Genomic DNA, 18,544 nt, shown 5'->3' with positions numbered 1-18,544 from the left:
ACCGCGGCCGGCGCGGAGGGGCGAGGGCGCACGCGGCCCCACCGCGGCCCCGTCGGCGGCCCGGGGAGGCGGGGCCGGGCCACCGGGCGGTCACATCGAAGCCGACCGACGCGCGCTCGCGCTCGCGCGGACAGGGGCTCGGGCCCGTGGCGTGGCCCGGCCCCCCCGGGGGCGGCGCGGCGGCGGCGGCCGGTCCACGACGGCCAGCCGGGGCCCGACTCGCACTCGGGCGAGCGCGGCTGAGCGGGGCGTGGCGGCGGGGGACGACGGGCCCTCGCCCGCACGCGACGACGCCCGCGGGCGGGCGGGCGGCGGCGGCAGACACGGAGTCGGGCCGCGGCGGGCCCGGGAAGCGAAACGCACCGGGGCGCGGCCCCAGGGGACGGGCGGACGGACGGAGCGGACAAGTGGAAAGGACGGACGGACGGACAGAGAGAGGACAGGACGAGCGAGGAGGCAGCGGCACACGGCCGGCGCGCCCGCAGACGGGCGACGCCGCCTGGAAGCCGGCAAGCGGGAGAGGAGGGCCGTGGAGCCACCGCCAGGGGCCCGCGCCAGAAACCCAGACGCGAGTCGGCCGCCGGGGTGCGACACGGGGTCTCACCGCCACAGGCCCTCCGGCACGGGGGCGGTCCCGCGGCACCCACGGCGCCGACTGGCACTCTCTCTCCTCGGCACCCCCACGGCACCCCCTCACGGGGGCTCAGGGCCACCCTCGCCCGACACCGCAGAGCCTCAGAACGGCCCACCGCAAGGCTCTCCCGCCGCACGGGCCGGCGCTGCCCTGCCCCGACGTGCGCACACCCAGAACAAACACGTTCGTGCCGTGCCGAAGCACCCCGCCTCCCCCCCCCCGTCGGGTCCGACGACGCCTCACCCGGGGCCGCCTCCAGGGGAGGGACAGCACCCACACGCGGTGAGGCCACGTACTGGTCCCAGGACGGGGGGGGGTCGGGGGGAAAAGGCTCGGCGCGGGTGGCCATCGGTCCGGGCAGGGGAGGGCCGGCGACGACGAGGAGGGGCCGCTCGCGCACAAGAGCGACGGCCGCAGGGGTCGGGGGTGTGGGCGGGCACCAGCCCAGGGAAGGGGAAATCCCAAGACACGACCGGGCCGCCGGGGAAACAAGCGCAGGATCCCACCACCCCCACACGTGGGGGCGGCCCCGCGACGCCCAGGACGCCGGCCGGCCTCAGCCAACCCTCGGCGGTTCCTCCCACACCCCGGCCCCGCCGCCGGGACTCACGCGCAGCAGGCTAACCCCCACTCCAGAGGGCAGCCCCTTCCGCTCGCTCACTCGTCCGTCTGTGTGTCTGTCTGTCCGGTCTGTCCGTCCACCACCCACATCATCCTGCTTCGTCTGGCTCGCCCCCAGGCCTCGCGGCCCGGGGAAACGCTCCCGAGCGAGGCGGCCCGACCCGTAGCCCACGCACCGCCACCGGTGGCTGCGGCTCGGGACCGGGACAGGTGGGGTGGCTCCTCGCGGCGGGGAGACAACGGGGGGCGAAGTCGGGGTGGACCGCCTTGCCCCTCCCCCCACGGCACGCACCGGGGAGGCAAAGCCCGCGCGCACACACGCGCGCTCGCACGGCCCCGCGCCAGACGCCGGGCCCGGCCCGGCAGAACCCTCCCCCGACTCGGAGGGGGGAGGCGCGGGCCACAGCAGGCAAAGAGCAGCACACGGCCCCCACCGCGGGGCCGGCGCAACCCACACGCCAAAGCGGCGGGGCCCTGCCCACACGCTGCGGCAGTCGCTCCCCGTGGCGACTGCACGCTCTGGATGGAGGAGCGGCGGCTGGGGGTTGTCCGGTACCCCCCCAAGGCTCCCCTCTCAGATCGCTAGAGAAGGCTTTCTCACCGAGGGCGCATCGCCCCCTACCCAGCGGGGGCCCCCTTCAGGCCTACGGAAGTCCGCCGAGGTGGACGTCAGCGCTCGGCTGGGCAGGAGGGGCCTGCGGCAAGGGTAAGCAGCGGGCCGAAAAGCGAGCGTTCGCGGTCGGGACCGGGGAAAGCCCGTGCCGCCTCGCGAGGAGACGCACCCAAGACCGCGTGGGGACGAGACAGGCGCCCGCCCCCACCGGCACATCACCCGGCCCCACCACGTTCGCTCCCACGCCCGGGCGCGAGCCCCGCAGAGGGGGGACCCACCCGGCGTGCGCCCGGCCCCACCGAGGGTGGGGAGCGGCCACGCCTCGCTTACCGTCTCGACCCCTCCCCCACTGCTCAAGAGAGTGGCTCGGGACACACGACCACCGCAGGGGTTACCCGAGAGGACTCGCTGGGGACGGGAAGCGACGCCACCGCTCGGCCTCGGGCACCTGAGGGACAACCTGGAGCGCTCCAGGGGCACCACAGAGGGCCAAGGCGAGACACGCTCGCACCCCGGCGAGGGGATACGTGGCGTGGCGGCGGGGGCAGCCCTCCCCCACCGCGGGGGAGGGCCGCTCGCGAGACAAGACGCCGAGCAGGCGAGGAGGCGAGAGGTGTCTGCCGCGTCACAAGACCCCGGCCCCGCCGACACCACGAGGCACGGGAGACCGAGGTCGGGCCGGAGTCCGCACCCCTTCCTCCTTGCCCCCGCCACCCACGGGCGGTGGAGGAGAGGCGAGGGGCCCGCAGGCAGAACGAGAAGAGAGGCCACGTTCACCATGAACGTCCCGTCCCTCGTCTGGCGCGGCTTAGGCCCGGCCCGGGAGAGCATGACGTCACCACATCGGTCAGGTGAGCGAGCGAGCGAGCGAGCCATGGGGCAGGGAAGCCCCAGAGCCAGAGGGGAGGGCCCGGCGAGGACAACCACCAGAGGAGGGCCTGCTTCAGCCTCGCCAGGCGCCACCCACTCCTCGTTCCTCTACGAGGAGAGTGGCCAACGACCCCAGGCGGAGAATGCCTGACACGCGGCACGGAGCCTGTGAGGGTGGGGTCGTGCCGGCCACCACCGGGTGCCTGCGGCAGGGAGCGCACGGGGTAAAAGACCCACGCCGCCAGCTCACCCCACCGCCCTCGGGCCACCAGAGACCGGAGGCGGCACCACGGGCCACGTCAGCCGGACGCACACACGAGAGCCGGCGCGCAGGCCCGAGCGGGCGGCTCAAGTGTCAGAAGCAGAGTCGGCTTCTACCAGGCCAGGGCTCACGCAGAGACAAAGCCCAAGAGCCCCACACGCGTCCGGAGACCCAACACTCGGTGACAGACACCGAGAAAGACCGTGTCAGCACCTATCTGCTGGCAGAAAATGCCCAACACGACAGAAAAAATGACAGCGCCCGGAAACGGGTCGGGTCCACGATTTGCAGGGGGGGCCCCGGGACCTCGGTCCGGCCACCTGCCCCCAGCCCTACCCCCATAAATGGCAGCCCCGAAGCTCTCGGGGGCCATCTGATCGACCGGGGGGGGGAGGGGGAGGGGTTGAGGAGGAGGAGGAGGAGGAGGAGGAGGAGGAGGAGGAGGAGGAGGAGGAGGAGGAGGAGGAGGAGGAGGAGGAGGAGGAGGAGGAGCAGTGGGAATGGGAAGGGACGAGAGGGAGACGGGATCGGGCCGGGGACGCCCTGCCCGTTTCTCGCCCGTGTGGTCGGGGACTCGGGGAGATGCCACAGAGGCGCCTCCGAGGAGAGGGCCCCCCACGAGGGACCGCTCCCGAGCACCGGGCCGGGGAAAGCCTGCCTCCCCCACATCCCTCGCAGGACGCCCCCGTGCCGGTCCCCGAGTCCGGATGAAGTCTCGGTCCCTCAAATGCCACCGGAACCCACGCGGGCAGACTTACGGGCCGGGGGGCGCCCTCCCTGGCCTCCCGCGCCAACAGGGGCCGGCCCAGCCACGTCTCCGGGTCCATCGGGACTCAGAAAACATTTCATCCAAGGAGGCGCCTCCGACGACCGGGAACCCCAGCGCGCCCGTCCCCGGCCTCACCGCACTGGGCCCGGGCCGCTCCTCGCCTCGGGAGCAGTCGTCCAAGGGACACAGACGAGGGCCGGACCACCTAGCCGCCGGCGGCCCGGGCGCGGGACACCCCGTCCCTTTCCCCCGCGGCGGCACGGCGCAGGCCGTGTCCGATCGGCTCGGGTCGGTCCCCGCGGCTGCAGGGGCACAGGCGGATGCTGGTCGACCAGGCCAGGCCACACGGCTTCCCCCTACACACGAGATCCCGGGAGCGCGGCGACAGCCACCCCCTCATCAGCCTGCGAGTCCAATCTGCGCCGAGAGCAGGACACGCCCGCGGCTCAGCGCCACGGGGACTGTCACCGCCGGTGTCGCCAGCCTCCCCGAAGTCTGCCTCGGGCCCCGCCGCCGAGCCCCATCCCTTGCCGAGGTCGCCGACGCTCGGGAGAAGAGGGACGATCTCAAGAGCGGCAGCCAGATGGCGCCCGACAGCCGTCGCCAACGTCCCCGGAACCGATCCCGACCGCCGGCCGCCCAAACGCCCGAGCCCGTCCCGGGCTGAGGCGCCGGGCGGCCGGCCGGCGCGACCCCGTGGCGTCCGCCTCGGAGCCCGCTCACCCTCGTCACGGCACGGCACGGCACGGCACGGCACGGCGGCATGAGGAGACGCGACGCGACGCGACGCGACCCACCCCGGCAGCAGATCAGGGCGGGGAGGACGGAGGGAGCCGGGGTTTGGCAAGACACGGCCGGCCGGGCGGGCGGCTGCCGCGAAGGGGACGCGCTCCCCACGCGATTCCCCGGGCGGGGGAGATCACACGGACACGCCGGCGGGTGGCCCAGAGCGACCAGGACGAGATCCCGGGTTCCCGGCGGCGGGGGGGTGGGGTCGGTGGGAAGGGGAGGAGGGAAACAGGGAGGGAAGCCGGGGGCTGGCAAACCGAAACCAGGCGAGCGCTCCGAGAACAACGCAGGAATCGGCTTTGGAGTCCGTCCTCTCGAATGCAGGAGGTCTTTTGAAAGCAGACAGGCAAAGCCCAGAAGCTAGAAAAGAAAGGATGAAGACCGTCAACCCCATCGAAGTGGAAAGAAAAATCGATCTCGGCACAGATCGCGACAAAGCCCAAAGACAACAAATGGGCGCGTGGGGAAAACGCACTCGCGGTCGGTCGTGAGAACACGGACGTCAGCACGGCTGACCACAACCACAGGGAGGAGGAGGAAAAACAAAAAAATGCGGGCGGCGGTTGGGGGGGGGGGGGGCGAGTCGATAGCCACCCGCTCGGTAAATCGAGGTTCAGTGCATCTACACAGAACAACACTGTGCATGGGCATCCGCGTGTCTGTGTGTGCATGTGTGCCCGTGTCTGTGTCTGTGTGTGTGTGTCGGTGTGTGTGTTTGACACACAGTCACACGTGGACAGGGAAACTGTAGCCCCATGTGGAAAAAAAAAAAAACATGAAAACAAACGACAAAACCCACCACCAAAGGGAAATCAAGTTGTAGAACTTACTCTGGGGTTTTAACAAAAAACAACAACAACAACAAACAAACAAACAAACAAAAATGTAGAAAAAGCACCACCACAGCCCATCAGGGGTTCCTCTCCTAAACAGTCCAAGAACTCGGTCAACTCCACCTCCTAGAAGCCAACAAACCAATGATGAAACACGGGCAGGAGACCCAAACTGACTTTTTCAGTTTAAAAGGAAAAAAAAATTATTTTGTATCCAAATGGGGAAGGGGCGGGGGCGGGGGAGGATGGTGTGTAGAACTCAGCGGCAGAGTGCCTGTCCAGCACGCGCAAGGTCCAGGGTTCGACCTTCAGGACCTCCGTTCAAGCAAATAAGGAAGTCGGTGAGTCAGGCAATCACTAAGTCAGGCAACAAACCAGCAAAAGAAACGAATTACCTCCCCTCCCCGAATAAGCAAACAACAACCAAAAACAACAACAGCAACAAGAACAACAACAACAAAAAAGCCTAAATAAATAAATATATGTAAATAAGTAAGCAAGTAAATAAATAAATAAGTAAGCAAAAACAATTTAAAAAGGGGGAAAACGCACGCATTTCTGTTTTTAAGAGATATCCAGACAGGCCCAGAACCTGGAATCACGACAGCAAGTTCCAAAAACAAGCAGAAAGTGCCTGCTTCTGACGGAACATGTGATAGAGACCACCGTTCGATGGGGCCGGGTGGGCGGGCTGGCGGGCGGACACAGAGCTATGGACTCATACCTGACAGAATCCGCTCTCCGACAGAAGACAGAAGGCAACACGGAACAGGGGTTGGCAGTGGGGGCGAGGGGGAGAGGGCAAAACGGAGGTGGAGGAAAGCCATTAGGGAATACAGGACAGAAGTCCCTCAAAACATCCCACAGGAAACTCCTGGAAGACCCGGCAGTTCCACTAAGGGCCCGCGGATGGACGAATGGACAGTGTCACGTGGTCTGGAGAGACCTACACCTTGAGGGGATGATGTTAACCAAGTGACCTAAGTCCAAGAGGGATGTTGTCACTTCGAGGCAGAATCCCCAAGACAATACGCAGGAACACATGCAAGGAAGCTGAAACAGACTCATGGATACCAAGAAGGATCAATGAGTGCAATGGGTGAGGGAGAGGAATAAGTACAAGCTTCCAGTTATCTCCAATTATTAAATACATTAATCACGGGATGTCATGGACAGCAGGGCGAGTCGAGTCAATCCATACTATTGTCATGACGCTGTCCGGTGACGGATCCGTAACCAGACTCATCGCGGTGATCATCGTGGAACATGGAAGAATCCCGAATCGCTATGTTGGACACGTGAAAACTGACATCCTATTGTCAGGTCAATTATGAGAGAGAGTAGGGGAGAGAGAGAGAGAGAGAGAGAGAGAGAGAGAGAGAGAGAGAGAGAGAGAGAGAGAGAGAGAGAGAGAGGGAGGGAGGGAGGGAGGGAGGGAGGGAGGGAGGGAGAGAGAGAGAGAGAGAGAGAAAATTCTCACTGTCTTCCCCCCCAAAAAAAAAAAGAGTTCAAAAAGAGTTCAGTGAGATAAAGAGTGGATGTAGGTGAGGGCAATAGGTGGAGGAGCTGAAAACCACGACGGCGACACATGTGCAGCATCCCACACGGTGGCAGTGTGGTCCTATGCATGCTCAGCCGTCTCCTAGCCACCTCCAAGTTGACATCCAGGGTCATCCTTTTAGGTTTCGTGGCTGCACTTTCGTCTGTCTCGGGCAATACTCTCTCTTGATTTTCCATGGGGGAAGGGAGGTGGGGTGGCCGGGCGGGCCACACCACGACACACCGCGTCGTGCGTGACCTGGATAACAGATACACACCCGTCCACCACCCACGGGCTCCGAAATCTGTCACTGGTCACAACGCACACTTCCTCGGTCCTTTACGGAGCGATGGCGGACCGAACAGGCAGCGGCCAACTTTGCCGTGCACACAATGAGACTTCATCCCTCGTGGAAACAAACTGATGACGAGACAGCGTGGTCAGGGGGCGGGTGTCCTTTCAGGAAGACACAGTCATTGAAAGTCCTGCGCACGGGAACTGGGCCAAGGGAGATCTCCATCACCCTGCCCAACCCCGATCCAAATTCTCATTCGAGCAGCTAAGGGTCAAGGTCAAAGTTTCTTTCTTCCCGGGGCGGGGGCGGGGGGGGGGGTCCTTTTGGGCCTCGATGGTTGTTCAGCTGGAGAGATCACCCTTGGGCTGCACATACATTTCGGGGTGGTCCATAGGGCTCCACGACTGTCCCGCCACCAGGCAGGTGGTTCCACCTGATGAAACCGGTCTGGTCTTTCGTTCCAGGAAGACAAAGGTCCGTGGCTGAAGCCAACGAGAAACCCCGGGTGTGAGTCCGGAGCGCCACCACTCAGGAAGATGTCTAGGCGTCGGGCTCGAAGAGGCTCGGGCGGCCTGAAAAACGCATGCGGGTTCAGGTCCACTTTCCAAGCGGCCTCCACAGCAATGGGCAGGAGGAGGGTCTCGAGAGGGGGCACGGCAGTGATCTCTCTCCAGCAGATGTCCAGCTGCTCAGTCCGGCTCGGCGGGGCTTCAGGGAAAGGGCGGCTTTGGTTCTCGAGGATGCCAAGTCCGAAGCGGGAGAACCATGGGCAACGGGAGTCGGAAGAGCGTTGGCCAACTATCGGAGAAAACTCGAAGCACGCGTGACGTGGCCCAGCGTATCAGTGGAAGGCGGGGCGGGGTGGGGAGGGGGAGGGTGGCGGGAAGCACGCAAAGATGATGACACAGAACCGCATTCTCATCTCTATCACGCTGTACGAGAGTTTCCACTGAGACATGCTCCCCTTCCCCTGGTCTCTCCAAGGACGCGCATTTCTACCAAAAATCACCCCCATTCAGACTTGTCAGCTGGCCAGATCAGCATGCTTCCACGAAATTCGGCCTGAAGATGGACAGACGTCCATTAAGCATAGCCATCGCCCCTAGAGGCTCTCGGACACCCGCTCTGCTGGAACGTTTCCTAAGGACGGCAGACGAAGATGGTCTCCACATGCTTTCCAGGAGACGTTCCTCAGAACGAGACCGTGACTATTCCGGAGACCGTGACTATACCGAAGCAAGCCCGAATCGGTCACAGCAAATGTTCACGAGGAAGTCACGGTGAACCATCTGGGACACCAGTCTTTCCCAACCGGTCCACGTACGGACACGATTTGGTCCTAGCCAGAAACAGACACTTTCTCCTCACAGCATCCTTTTATTTTATTTTATTTTATTTTATTTTATTTTATTTTATTTTATTTTATTTTATTTTACTTGTATGTATATATGTATGTATGCACATACGTATGTATGTATGTACGTACGTACGTATGTAAGTAAGTAAGTATGTATGTATTCCGGTCTGTCTGTCTGTCTGTCTGTCTGTCTGTCGGTCCATCCGTCCTCCGAAGGTATACCAGTCATGTCGGCCAACACACTGACAGATCTCGAGTCTTTCCTATCAGAAGGATATCAAAGCACGTCCCCTTCGACTCATGGAGCCAGGAACGAACGCTTCCGTATCTCATCTTCTTTGGAAACGATCTAAACATTCCAGGGATGTCGCCAGACGCTCCAGTTGCAAGGGACCAAAAACTACGTGGAGGAGGCACCAATTTTTCAGAGACGGGCCGCCTCCGCCCCCCCCAACACACACACTACCCCCCAGGACTGCTTGGGATGTGAACACTTCCTGAGACTTGAGACCGAGCCAGCCATCGCTCCCAGACTCTTTATTTTATTTTATTTTATTTTATTTTATTTTATTTTATTTTACTTTATTTTATTTTATTTTTCTGGCTGACACATTTCATGACAGAGGTAACCCACAGGAACTTCAAGGATTCGGGGTAAACCTAGGGAGGCAAAAAGTTTCACCTCGAACGCTGCTCGTCACAATCAAGACATGGCTCTTTTCACGAGACCAATCCCTTGACATTTGGTTTTCTGGATGGAAGGATCTGTCCTAGATCATGTCAACCTGAAGGAAAACATTTGGGTTCCTGCCTGTTCGCATTCCCTGCCTGCATGTTCCCTTGAAAACCAGTTCCATAGAGCTCTTTCGTGAATGAACTCTGGCAAGTGTATCTGGAGGGAGAAACACGTCAGGCCTACAAGCCGGGGACGTACACACGTGCCTACATGCATACATGGGACTGGGCCCTTTCCAGATCCTTGGACGGCAGTACCATAGAAATGAGGATGGCTTCCACAAGACTCTCAGGCAAGCCAAGCTCTGTTGCGAAAGCGATAGCTTGTGCACAAAGGAGAAGGTGGCATGACGGGAGGGGGGGAAGGGGAGCACCAGCTCCCTGAGCAGCAGGGGCCACTTGCTTTTCTACCTAAAGGAAGGGCTTTGTCTCAGGATCACTGATCACTTCCACAAATCATCCAATATCTTGGATCGGCCGCAGGCGCCTCCAGGGTGCAGAGCCATCGCCCCAGGCTCTGTGGGGAATAGAGAAGACTTCCGTGAGGGGAAAGAAATGCATGAGAATTTTCTGCAAGAAAGCTCAGGAACACATCATGTAAACATGGAGAGTTGAGCTTCCTGTCTTGTGACAACTAGGTCTGCTGGGTCATGTCACAGAGAGCAAGCGAATCCTTTATTCCCCTGAGCCTTTTTCTTTTTCTTTCTCTTTCTTTCTTTGTTCTTTTTTCCCTTTAGAGTGTGTGTGTGTGTGTGTGTGTGTGTGTGTGTGTGTGTGTGTGTGTGTGTGTGTGTGTGTCTGTCTGTCTGTCTGTCTGTCTGTCTGTGTGTGTCTGTGTATGTCTCTGAAACTCAGGTAATGCCCTGTCTCATACAGACGAGACCAGCAGATCGACATGACCAGAGACTTTGTAGCTTTCATTTAAAAACTATAGGTCACTCATGAGTCGGGTAGGACGGGTGCTGCGTCCAGCGCAGTTCGGGACCGTGTCTGAGGACGGGCGACGCAAGAATTAAGAAACAAAGAGACAAAGTAAAGAGCAAAAATGAGACCAGGGGACTCAAGGTCTCGTGGATCTAGAGTGCCAAAAGCCTGGTCGACATCCTGTTTATTGGGAGTCTACGGCTCAGGGGGGGGAAAAAAAAAAAAAAAGATATGCGATCAAAGAGGTGGGGCTTTAGATATTTCATACCAGAAGCACGAAGTTCTGCTTGCTGGCTAACTGATTCATTTCAGGCCTAACCCTTCCAGGAACAATCACCCTCCTCCGGGGATGCAAAATTTCTAAGTGTATATCCTGTGATTGCCTCTGGGACATCTCGAGATAGCAAATATTTCCCCGGGGTTAAACCGCAGGCTTTCCTGCCAGAACCAAGTTCTGTTAATGGCTGATCTGGCTTCCCATGACCGTCCATTGTTTTACCCTAAGGAAATATCTGCCATCCTTTGTGCCCTCACGGTCAATCTCAGGATTGCCCCTCACACAATTTCTTTAGCATCATGCATGTTCTAGGTCATCTACTGTGTAAAACATGAAAACAAAGCAAGCGTGTGCATTTTTAAGCAAGTTAAGTGTGAATGTAAGATTTTAAGCTCATGGAAATGTTGGTGCAGCTTGGTTTCTAGTTGCTTGTTTTCCAGCAGCTTGTTTCCCAGCAGACGCGTAGGACACTAGAGAACCCACTCACTTAGAAAGAACCGATGGGACGGGTAAGGTTTTTCGGTTCGGAGGGTGAAAGCTTTTAAACTCTGCGTGGAAAAAAAGACGTTTCAGATGTATATTTCTCCTTAAGAAGGCTGCGAATTAGAGTTTCGACGAGGGAGCCCTCGCAGCAGTGTGCACGTTTAAAAAGGCCTCCGCGTGCCCCCCCCCCCCCTTTTTTTTGTTTCTTCCATTTGGTTTCAGGTTCTACCTGATTCAGCCCCCTGGCCTCAGTCTCAGGCCATTGTGGGCTATGTAGACGTTTCTGACGTTGTCGAGACGGACAAGATAAGGACGGTTCCCCCAGAGAACAGGGCCGCTGCTTCTATGAGATCAAAAAGCTGACCTGCTCATCCAGCTCTATGTTTAGGAATTTGCTCCTTTCTGGGAAAGCGTAGAGCTCTGCGGTAGAGTGCGTGCTCAGCATGCACAGGGCCTTGGGCTCAGTCCCCACTACCACCACTGAAAACGTAGAATAAATCTAAATAATTACTTAAAACGTAGATAAAGACACCTAACGACCCGTCCCCCCTCCGAAAAGATAAAAACTTTTTGTTAAAAAAAAAAATCTGTTTTTTAAATGAAAAAGACAGGAGGAGGAAGAGGACGAGGACGAGGATGAGGAGGAGAAATTAGCTTCTTTCCAACAACGAGATTTCCAGGTCAAATGGAGAGCCAAATATTTCTATGTTCTAAGACTTCAGCTTTCCACGTATCCTGGTGTCAAAACGTCTGCACGGGTAAAGATTGTTCATCATTCTGTGACTATGCACTTCCTGCATTTTGGAGTGTTCATCTGTCCTTTCTCTTAGGAATAGATGATCATCATAAACAGCAGTTCTGTTGATTAAACCCCCTTTTAAAATATCGTTGTTTCATGTTCACTAAAGTTACCTAATAATCACTTCACAATCTATGGAAGTCAAATCATTGTGCTGTACACCTGAAACTGATAGAGGGCTGTATGTCAAACCTATCTCAATAAAACTGAAAAAAGAAAAGAAGAAGAAGAAAAGAAAAGTCGGCTCGGGGCATCCGATAAAGGCCCTCTTTCTGAGCGCACAAGTCAACCTCGGGCCGATTCACCCTGACCCTGAAGAAGGGCAAAAATCACCCTCCACTCTATCTCCTGTTAGGTCCCGGACACTAGCCAGAGTTCCCCCTCCCTCAACCCCCACCCCGTTCTTGCGTCACACTGTGTGGGCTCAGGCACACAACCTATCGGTTTCCTTGAGCGTGTGGAATGAATATCGCCCGAAGGGAATTTCCTGTGTTGTCGTTTAAATAAGCTGACGTGTTAATCAGTGCTACGGAGGGACACATTCCCTTTGACCTGATCAACCAGAATGACATCCCAGGACCCAGGAATGTACAATATCATGGATTTGAAAGTATCTTAGAATTCAGAAATCATGGTGATGTGGGTCTGATGACCTAGCTGGCTCCATACAAACCAAGAGATGAAGGTGCCCAACGTTTTCACTCGATGCTGCCTAAGTTCTTGACAGTCACTTTAAAAAAGGAAAAGGAAAATTCGGATGGCACGCTTAGTTTTGATAATGCCCTCTGACTGCATGGTGAAACGCAAGGAAAAGCCGTGACGCTCGCCCACGGTATAGAGAGAAACGCAGAACCGTGTTTCTGGTAGCCTTCTTCACCGCTGCGCCAAGGCGGGAGCGACGGCTACCTCATGCAAAGGAGGAGAGGACGGGTATCTCGGCCCCGTCACACAATGCCAGGCAGAAGAAACCTTCTCTGATGAGACATAAGCATGTCAAAGCGCATCCCTGCGTCGAAGGCTTCGGTTTCCCGGGGAAGGGGGTCGAGCCGAGGGACCCAGGCCCCCACGTCAGTCAGTCAGTCTTTCACTGGATTCACTGGCCTCGCTCTTACCCCTCAGCAATGGCCGCTCAGATTGCTCACGGGTGTCTTTACCTTCTGGCTTTAGGAAGGACTTTAAACTTCGGCTGAGGGGCAGACACCCAGAAGGGTTCTTTCAGTTCACCCCATCTTAGGGAATGCCATACCCAACACGTTGGTTTTCATCCCATCGTGGGCCTACCTACCGGAGAGTTTTGCTGCTTAAAAGTCCCCTGTGCTCCACCTATTCATCAACAACCCCCCCCGCCACAACACACACACACACACACACACACACACACACACACGCGCGCGCGCACACTCACACACACACACACAGAGAGAGAGAGAGAGAGAGAGAGAGAGAGAGAGAGAGAGAGAGAGACACAACCTTCACCCCCCCCCCCCCACACACACAACCCCACTCATCTTTTCACCCTCTCTGGGCTTTTGCCCTTTTGAGAATGAACGTCATCCAGAGCCGGTACCCTACAGGATGCCACCTTTTCAGATTGGCTCCTTTCAGGGAGTCATGTGCACGCAGAAACTGCCCCGCCTGTCTCCCACAGGTCTCTCGGCTCCACGGGCCCCTGGTTTCCTTTTTAGAGCCAAATCATATGCCGTGGCACGGACCTAGCCCGGGCTACGTGTCCCTTCACCTCTTGAAGGACGCGTCTGTCTCGGTCGCCTCCACGGTTCCGGCGGTGATGAAGCAAGCCCCTCCACCCCCCACCCCCACCCCCACCCCCACCCCGCCCGCCATCCAGGTCCGTCCGTCCGCGTTCAGGTTTCCGCGTGGACGGAGCCCCGAGGGCTAGGCCTCAGGGTGAGGGTGGTATGGCGGGTGGCGGGTGGCGGGTGGCACACTGAAGGGTCCGAAATCCGGAGGATGCCGGCAAGGAAGGTCGCCAGGTCAAAGCCTTCCTTCCCTCCCTCCGTCTCCTTAGGGTGGATGGCTGGGCCCATGAATTCAGAGAGGACACGAGACACATGGTGTGAACCGAGATTCCCAAGCCAGGAGACCTGGTGGAGGGTAAAGAAACGAGCTTATTGGGGGGGGGGGGGCCGGGGGGGATGGGGGGGTTCTTAGGACTGCAGCCCAGGAGACACAGATGCAAGAAAGAAGCACTGGAAGTGTGTGTCACCAGACTACCCCACGGGGCAAGTGGAGAAGGGGAAACGAAAGAAAACACCACAAGAGCAAGGCGGGAACTTTGAAACGACAAGGCTGCAGCTAGCAGCTGCTGGCAGATTTGTTTTTGAAACCGGTTGGTGGCGCCCTTGAGCTCGATACAGTTCTGACCACTCATGCCCCCCCTCCCCCCATGGATGCCGGTGTCGGGACCCAGGGGAGGCCACCCCAAACATGTATGTGCCTCCGTGGCACACGGATAGGTTAGAAATGAGAGTGACCGAAGAAGCCGAGGGGCCAGCAGACGCAAGAGGGACCGACCGGACCCTCAGACTCTTCTTTCTGTCTCCCTGAAAGCGGGAAATCAATCACTTCCGTGGAGGGTGCCCTCCCTGCATCTGGACTTAGGAAATCACCCTGATCTCCCACTGAGAGCCTTCAGGCCCCGGAAGCCTAGAGAAACCAACCAACCAAAAAACCTCGTGACTTCTTTCAGGGGCTTCCCCCCAAAAACCCAAACTCTGTCTCGATTCTTCACGGACGGGTCACCCAAAACCAAAGTCTCTCAGCCCGGTCCATTTCGCACAAAGGGCTGATTTCTTGTCCTAAAACGGAGAAAAGCTGCCTGCTTCGGGGACACATGAGTGCTTGAATGAAAGACAGGAGGTTCCCTGTCGCTCCTGCTCAACGATCCGTCTGGGGTCCATTTTTGGATCAGTCCAGCCCAGAGGACTCAAGATGTGTAGAGGGAGGGGACAACGTGCCCCTCCCCGAAACAAGACTATGTCTGCAACCAAGTTCCTCCCACTGGCCGTCCAGCTCCATTTTGGATGACTGAATCCTGGTTCACCTCATTTGGCTGTTTTGTTTTGTTTCGTTGTGTTTGTTCTTGTTTTTGTTTTTTGATTAATAGACTTTATTTCCTAGAGCAGTTTCAGGCTCACAGCAGAATTGAGCAGAAAATACAGAGAGTTCTCACACAGCCCTCCCCACCCACACATATATCCTCCCCTCCCCTCAACATCCCTCATCAGTGTGGCCTATTTGGTCAAACTGATGGTCCGACATGGACACGTTATTATCAATCAAAGTCCATAGTTTACATGACGGTTCACTCTTGATGTCGTACGTTCTATGGGTTTTGACAAATGTATCATGACATGTAGCCACCACTATGGTATCCGACGGAATAATCTCATCGCCTTAAAAAATCCCACACGCTGTATCTGTTCATTCCTCCTTCCCTCCCTCTCCCCAAACCCCTGGATACCACGATCTTTTTATTGTTTCTAGAGCTTTGCCTTTTCCAGGATGTCCTTTGGTTGGAATTGTCCAGTTGGTAACATTTTCAGACCGGTTTCTTTGATTTAGTAAGATGTCTTCTAAGTTTCTTCCATGTCTTTCATGGCTTGATAGCTAATTTCCTTGTCTTTCTTTCTTTTTTATTCATTTATTTATTTTTTAATTTTTTACTGCACACATATTTTTTAATTTACATATACGTACTGTTCATTGTTTCCAGGAAGGTTTAGCGCTTTAGCTTTTTAAACTTACATAGTTATCAAAGGAATAAAGCCAACCGCAAAATAAGAATGAATTCAAAAAGATACACACACCCTGCTATTAACAGCAACATCATTTATAATGGCCAAGATACGGAAGCATCCTAAGTGCACATCAATATTTGAATAGATAAAGAAGAGGGGACACACACACACACACACACACACACACACACACACAAACACGGAATGGAATACAATTCACCCGTAATAAAGAAGGATATTTTGCCATTTGTGGCCTTTCCTTTCCTTTTTTTTTTTTTTTTTTTTTTCCCCTCCTCCACTTTAAAAACCAGAATTTTATAACTGGGATAAACACTTCCATTGCGTCAAAAACAGTAAAATGACTAGAAATAAACTTAATCGAGGAGGTTACCTATACTCCAGAATCTGAAATGACACAAAGAAATGGAAAGCTGTCTTGTGCTCTTGCATTGGAAGAATCAATACTATCAAAATGGCCACACTACCCAAAGCAATCCGCAGGTTCCATGCAACCCCTGTCAAAATACTCACGACATTCCTCACAGAACTAGAACAAACAATTTCAAAATTTATAAGGAACAACGGAAGACCCTAAACAGGCAAAGCCATCTTTTGTAGGTCTCCTCTCTCTCTCTCTCTCCCTCTCTCTCTCTCTCTTTCTCTCTCTCTCCCCCCTCCCTCCCTCCCTCCCTCCCTTTCTCTGTCATCTTTTTGTTCTCTTTTCTTAGGGTTTGATGACTTGAGACGATCCTTTAACATTCCTTGTAAAGCCGGCTTGATGGTGCTGAAATCTTGTAGCTTTCGTTTATCTGTGAAGCTTTTGATTTCTCCCTCAAATCTGAACGAGAGCCTTGCTGAATAGAGTATTCTTGGCTGTCAGTTTTCCCCTTTCATCACTTTCAATATGTTGTGCCACCCACTTCTGGCCTGTAGAGTTTCTGCTGAAAAATCAGCTGATAACCTTACGGGAGTTCCCTTGTATGTTATTTGTTGCTTTTCTCTCGCTCATTTTAATATTTTCTCCTTACCCTTAATTTTGGTCAATTTGATGATGATGTGTCTCGGTGTGTTCCCGTATGGTACTCTCGGCACTTCCACCTCATTTGGTTATTTAAAGGATCTTCAGTCTGTTCAATTCATAGGAGAGAACTTCCACACGTATTTCTTCTCAGTTTTATGAAACAAAGAAGGACCCAGAAAACTGGCAAAACATAAATGCTCTTCTATTGGGTTGAGCAAAGACAGGCCCTGGCCGGGGAGGGGGGGGTGCTGGAGGGTCGGGGTGGGGGGCGGTGTAGAGAAGGATATAGATCAGCGTTAGAGTGCCTGCTTAGCATGCATGATGTCCTGGGTTCAATCCCCAGAACCACCGTTAAAATAAATAAATTACCTAATCAAACCCATGCCCCTCCCCCCAAAAATAGAAGGAGAAAAGAGTGAGAGACAGAGACAGAGACAGAGACAGACCATCGGGAAAAGTAGCTGCGCTAATACTTCCAAGAAACAGGACAACATAAAGATAATGGAAGAAATGCTGGATAGTGAACAGCCACGGGTGTTTGGCACAGACCCATAGCTTCTGGGGTCACTAAAGAAAAAGAATATGAGAATCATACGGATCAGGAGATTGGGTCTGAATTTTGTGCCGTTTGACTTGTGCCAGTTACAAACGTCATGCACAAGGAAGATGACAGGCTACTTTATTGTCTGAAATGAGATACTTGAAAGTGAAAAGAGGTGCTATAAAATCGTGCCTGGACTGGGATTTTTCTAAGGGAGCCCAAACCCTTTACAATATATATCATGTTTTCAAAAATGAATATCATTCCTGGACAACACTTCAGCAATTTTTTTCTGTGTTATCAGTAAACATTTTTAAAAACATCAGTAATAAAGGAAGAGGGAGAGAGAAAGAGAGAGAGAGAGAACAGGAGTAACTATACGCGCGCATGCGTGCATGCGTGTGTGTGTGCGTGTGTGTGTGTGTGTGTGTGTGTGTGTGTGTGTGTGTGTGTGTTGAGGTGGGGGCCTAAAAGAGGATGAGGATTCTTTTCATCGAGGTCTGTTTGTACAGAATTCTCTCCTTCTCTGCTTTACACTGTGAAGGAAAAGCCCAGATGGGCTAACAAGCTAAGTCACAAATCTAAGTGTAACAAGTGTCGGATTCCTGATCTGAGGTCTGCTGGGCTAACTCGTAAATCTAAATTAATAAGTGTCGGTTTGCTGATTCCCTATTCATGCTTTGCTAGCCAGCTGGATTTTCAAAGAGACATATCTGGCCTTGAAATGTCGGTTTGCCGCCTCACTGCCTCTACTCTTGTGATAATGTTGTTGCTAAAGCTATCGCGTGCCTATTGGCCGAATACCCCAAGCTTGTACTTAACCCTATAAAACCTCACGTGCACGTCTTGGGGGTGCTCAGGGCTTAGGAGCAGAAGCCCCTCTGAGCCCGCCGGCGTAAGAAATCTGAGTACTCCAACCCTCCGAGTGGTGCTTGTTTCTTGGCTGGCCTGTCGTTTCCAAAACAGCACCATCGACACTAAGAACGTCACTCTCGTTCCGGCATAAAGAAGACATCTGGGGAGGGTGGGGTCGGGGGTGGGGTGTAGATCTACGTTATGTCCTGATTCCAGGAAGGAAAGGGGCCAGGGTCAGCGTGCCCTTCTTTCTGGGGTATCTGTCTGTTCGCTTTTGGTGTTCGGCTGGTTTGGTTATTTCGGCTTTCTGTTTGGTTCCTTTCACAGATCCAGTGGCTCAAAGCAGCATTCTGATTTCCTTTTCTCCTGGGGTTTGGCTTTTGATAGGTAGAGGGACAGGGCCCACGCAGGGGTGGGGGTGGGGGTGGGGGTCACTGCGGCAGAGAAAGGGAGGCGGCTATGGTGAAATCATCGAGCTGAGGGGATTTCTACGAGAGGGACTCTCCGAAGTGAATGGGGTCCAAGGAGATCATCAGGGTTTCTGTGTGCTCGGTTGGTTTTGTTCGTG

Source organism: Vicugna pacos, unplaced genomic scaffold (genome assembly GCF_048564905.1).
Source record: "Vicugna pacos unplaced genomic scaffold, VicPac4 scaffold_8, whole genome shotgun sequence".
Taxonomy (NCBI): domain Eukaryota; kingdom Metazoa; phylum Chordata; class Mammalia; order Artiodactyla; family Camelidae; genus Vicugna; species Vicugna pacos.
This window is presented reverse-complemented; position numbering follows the sequence as displayed.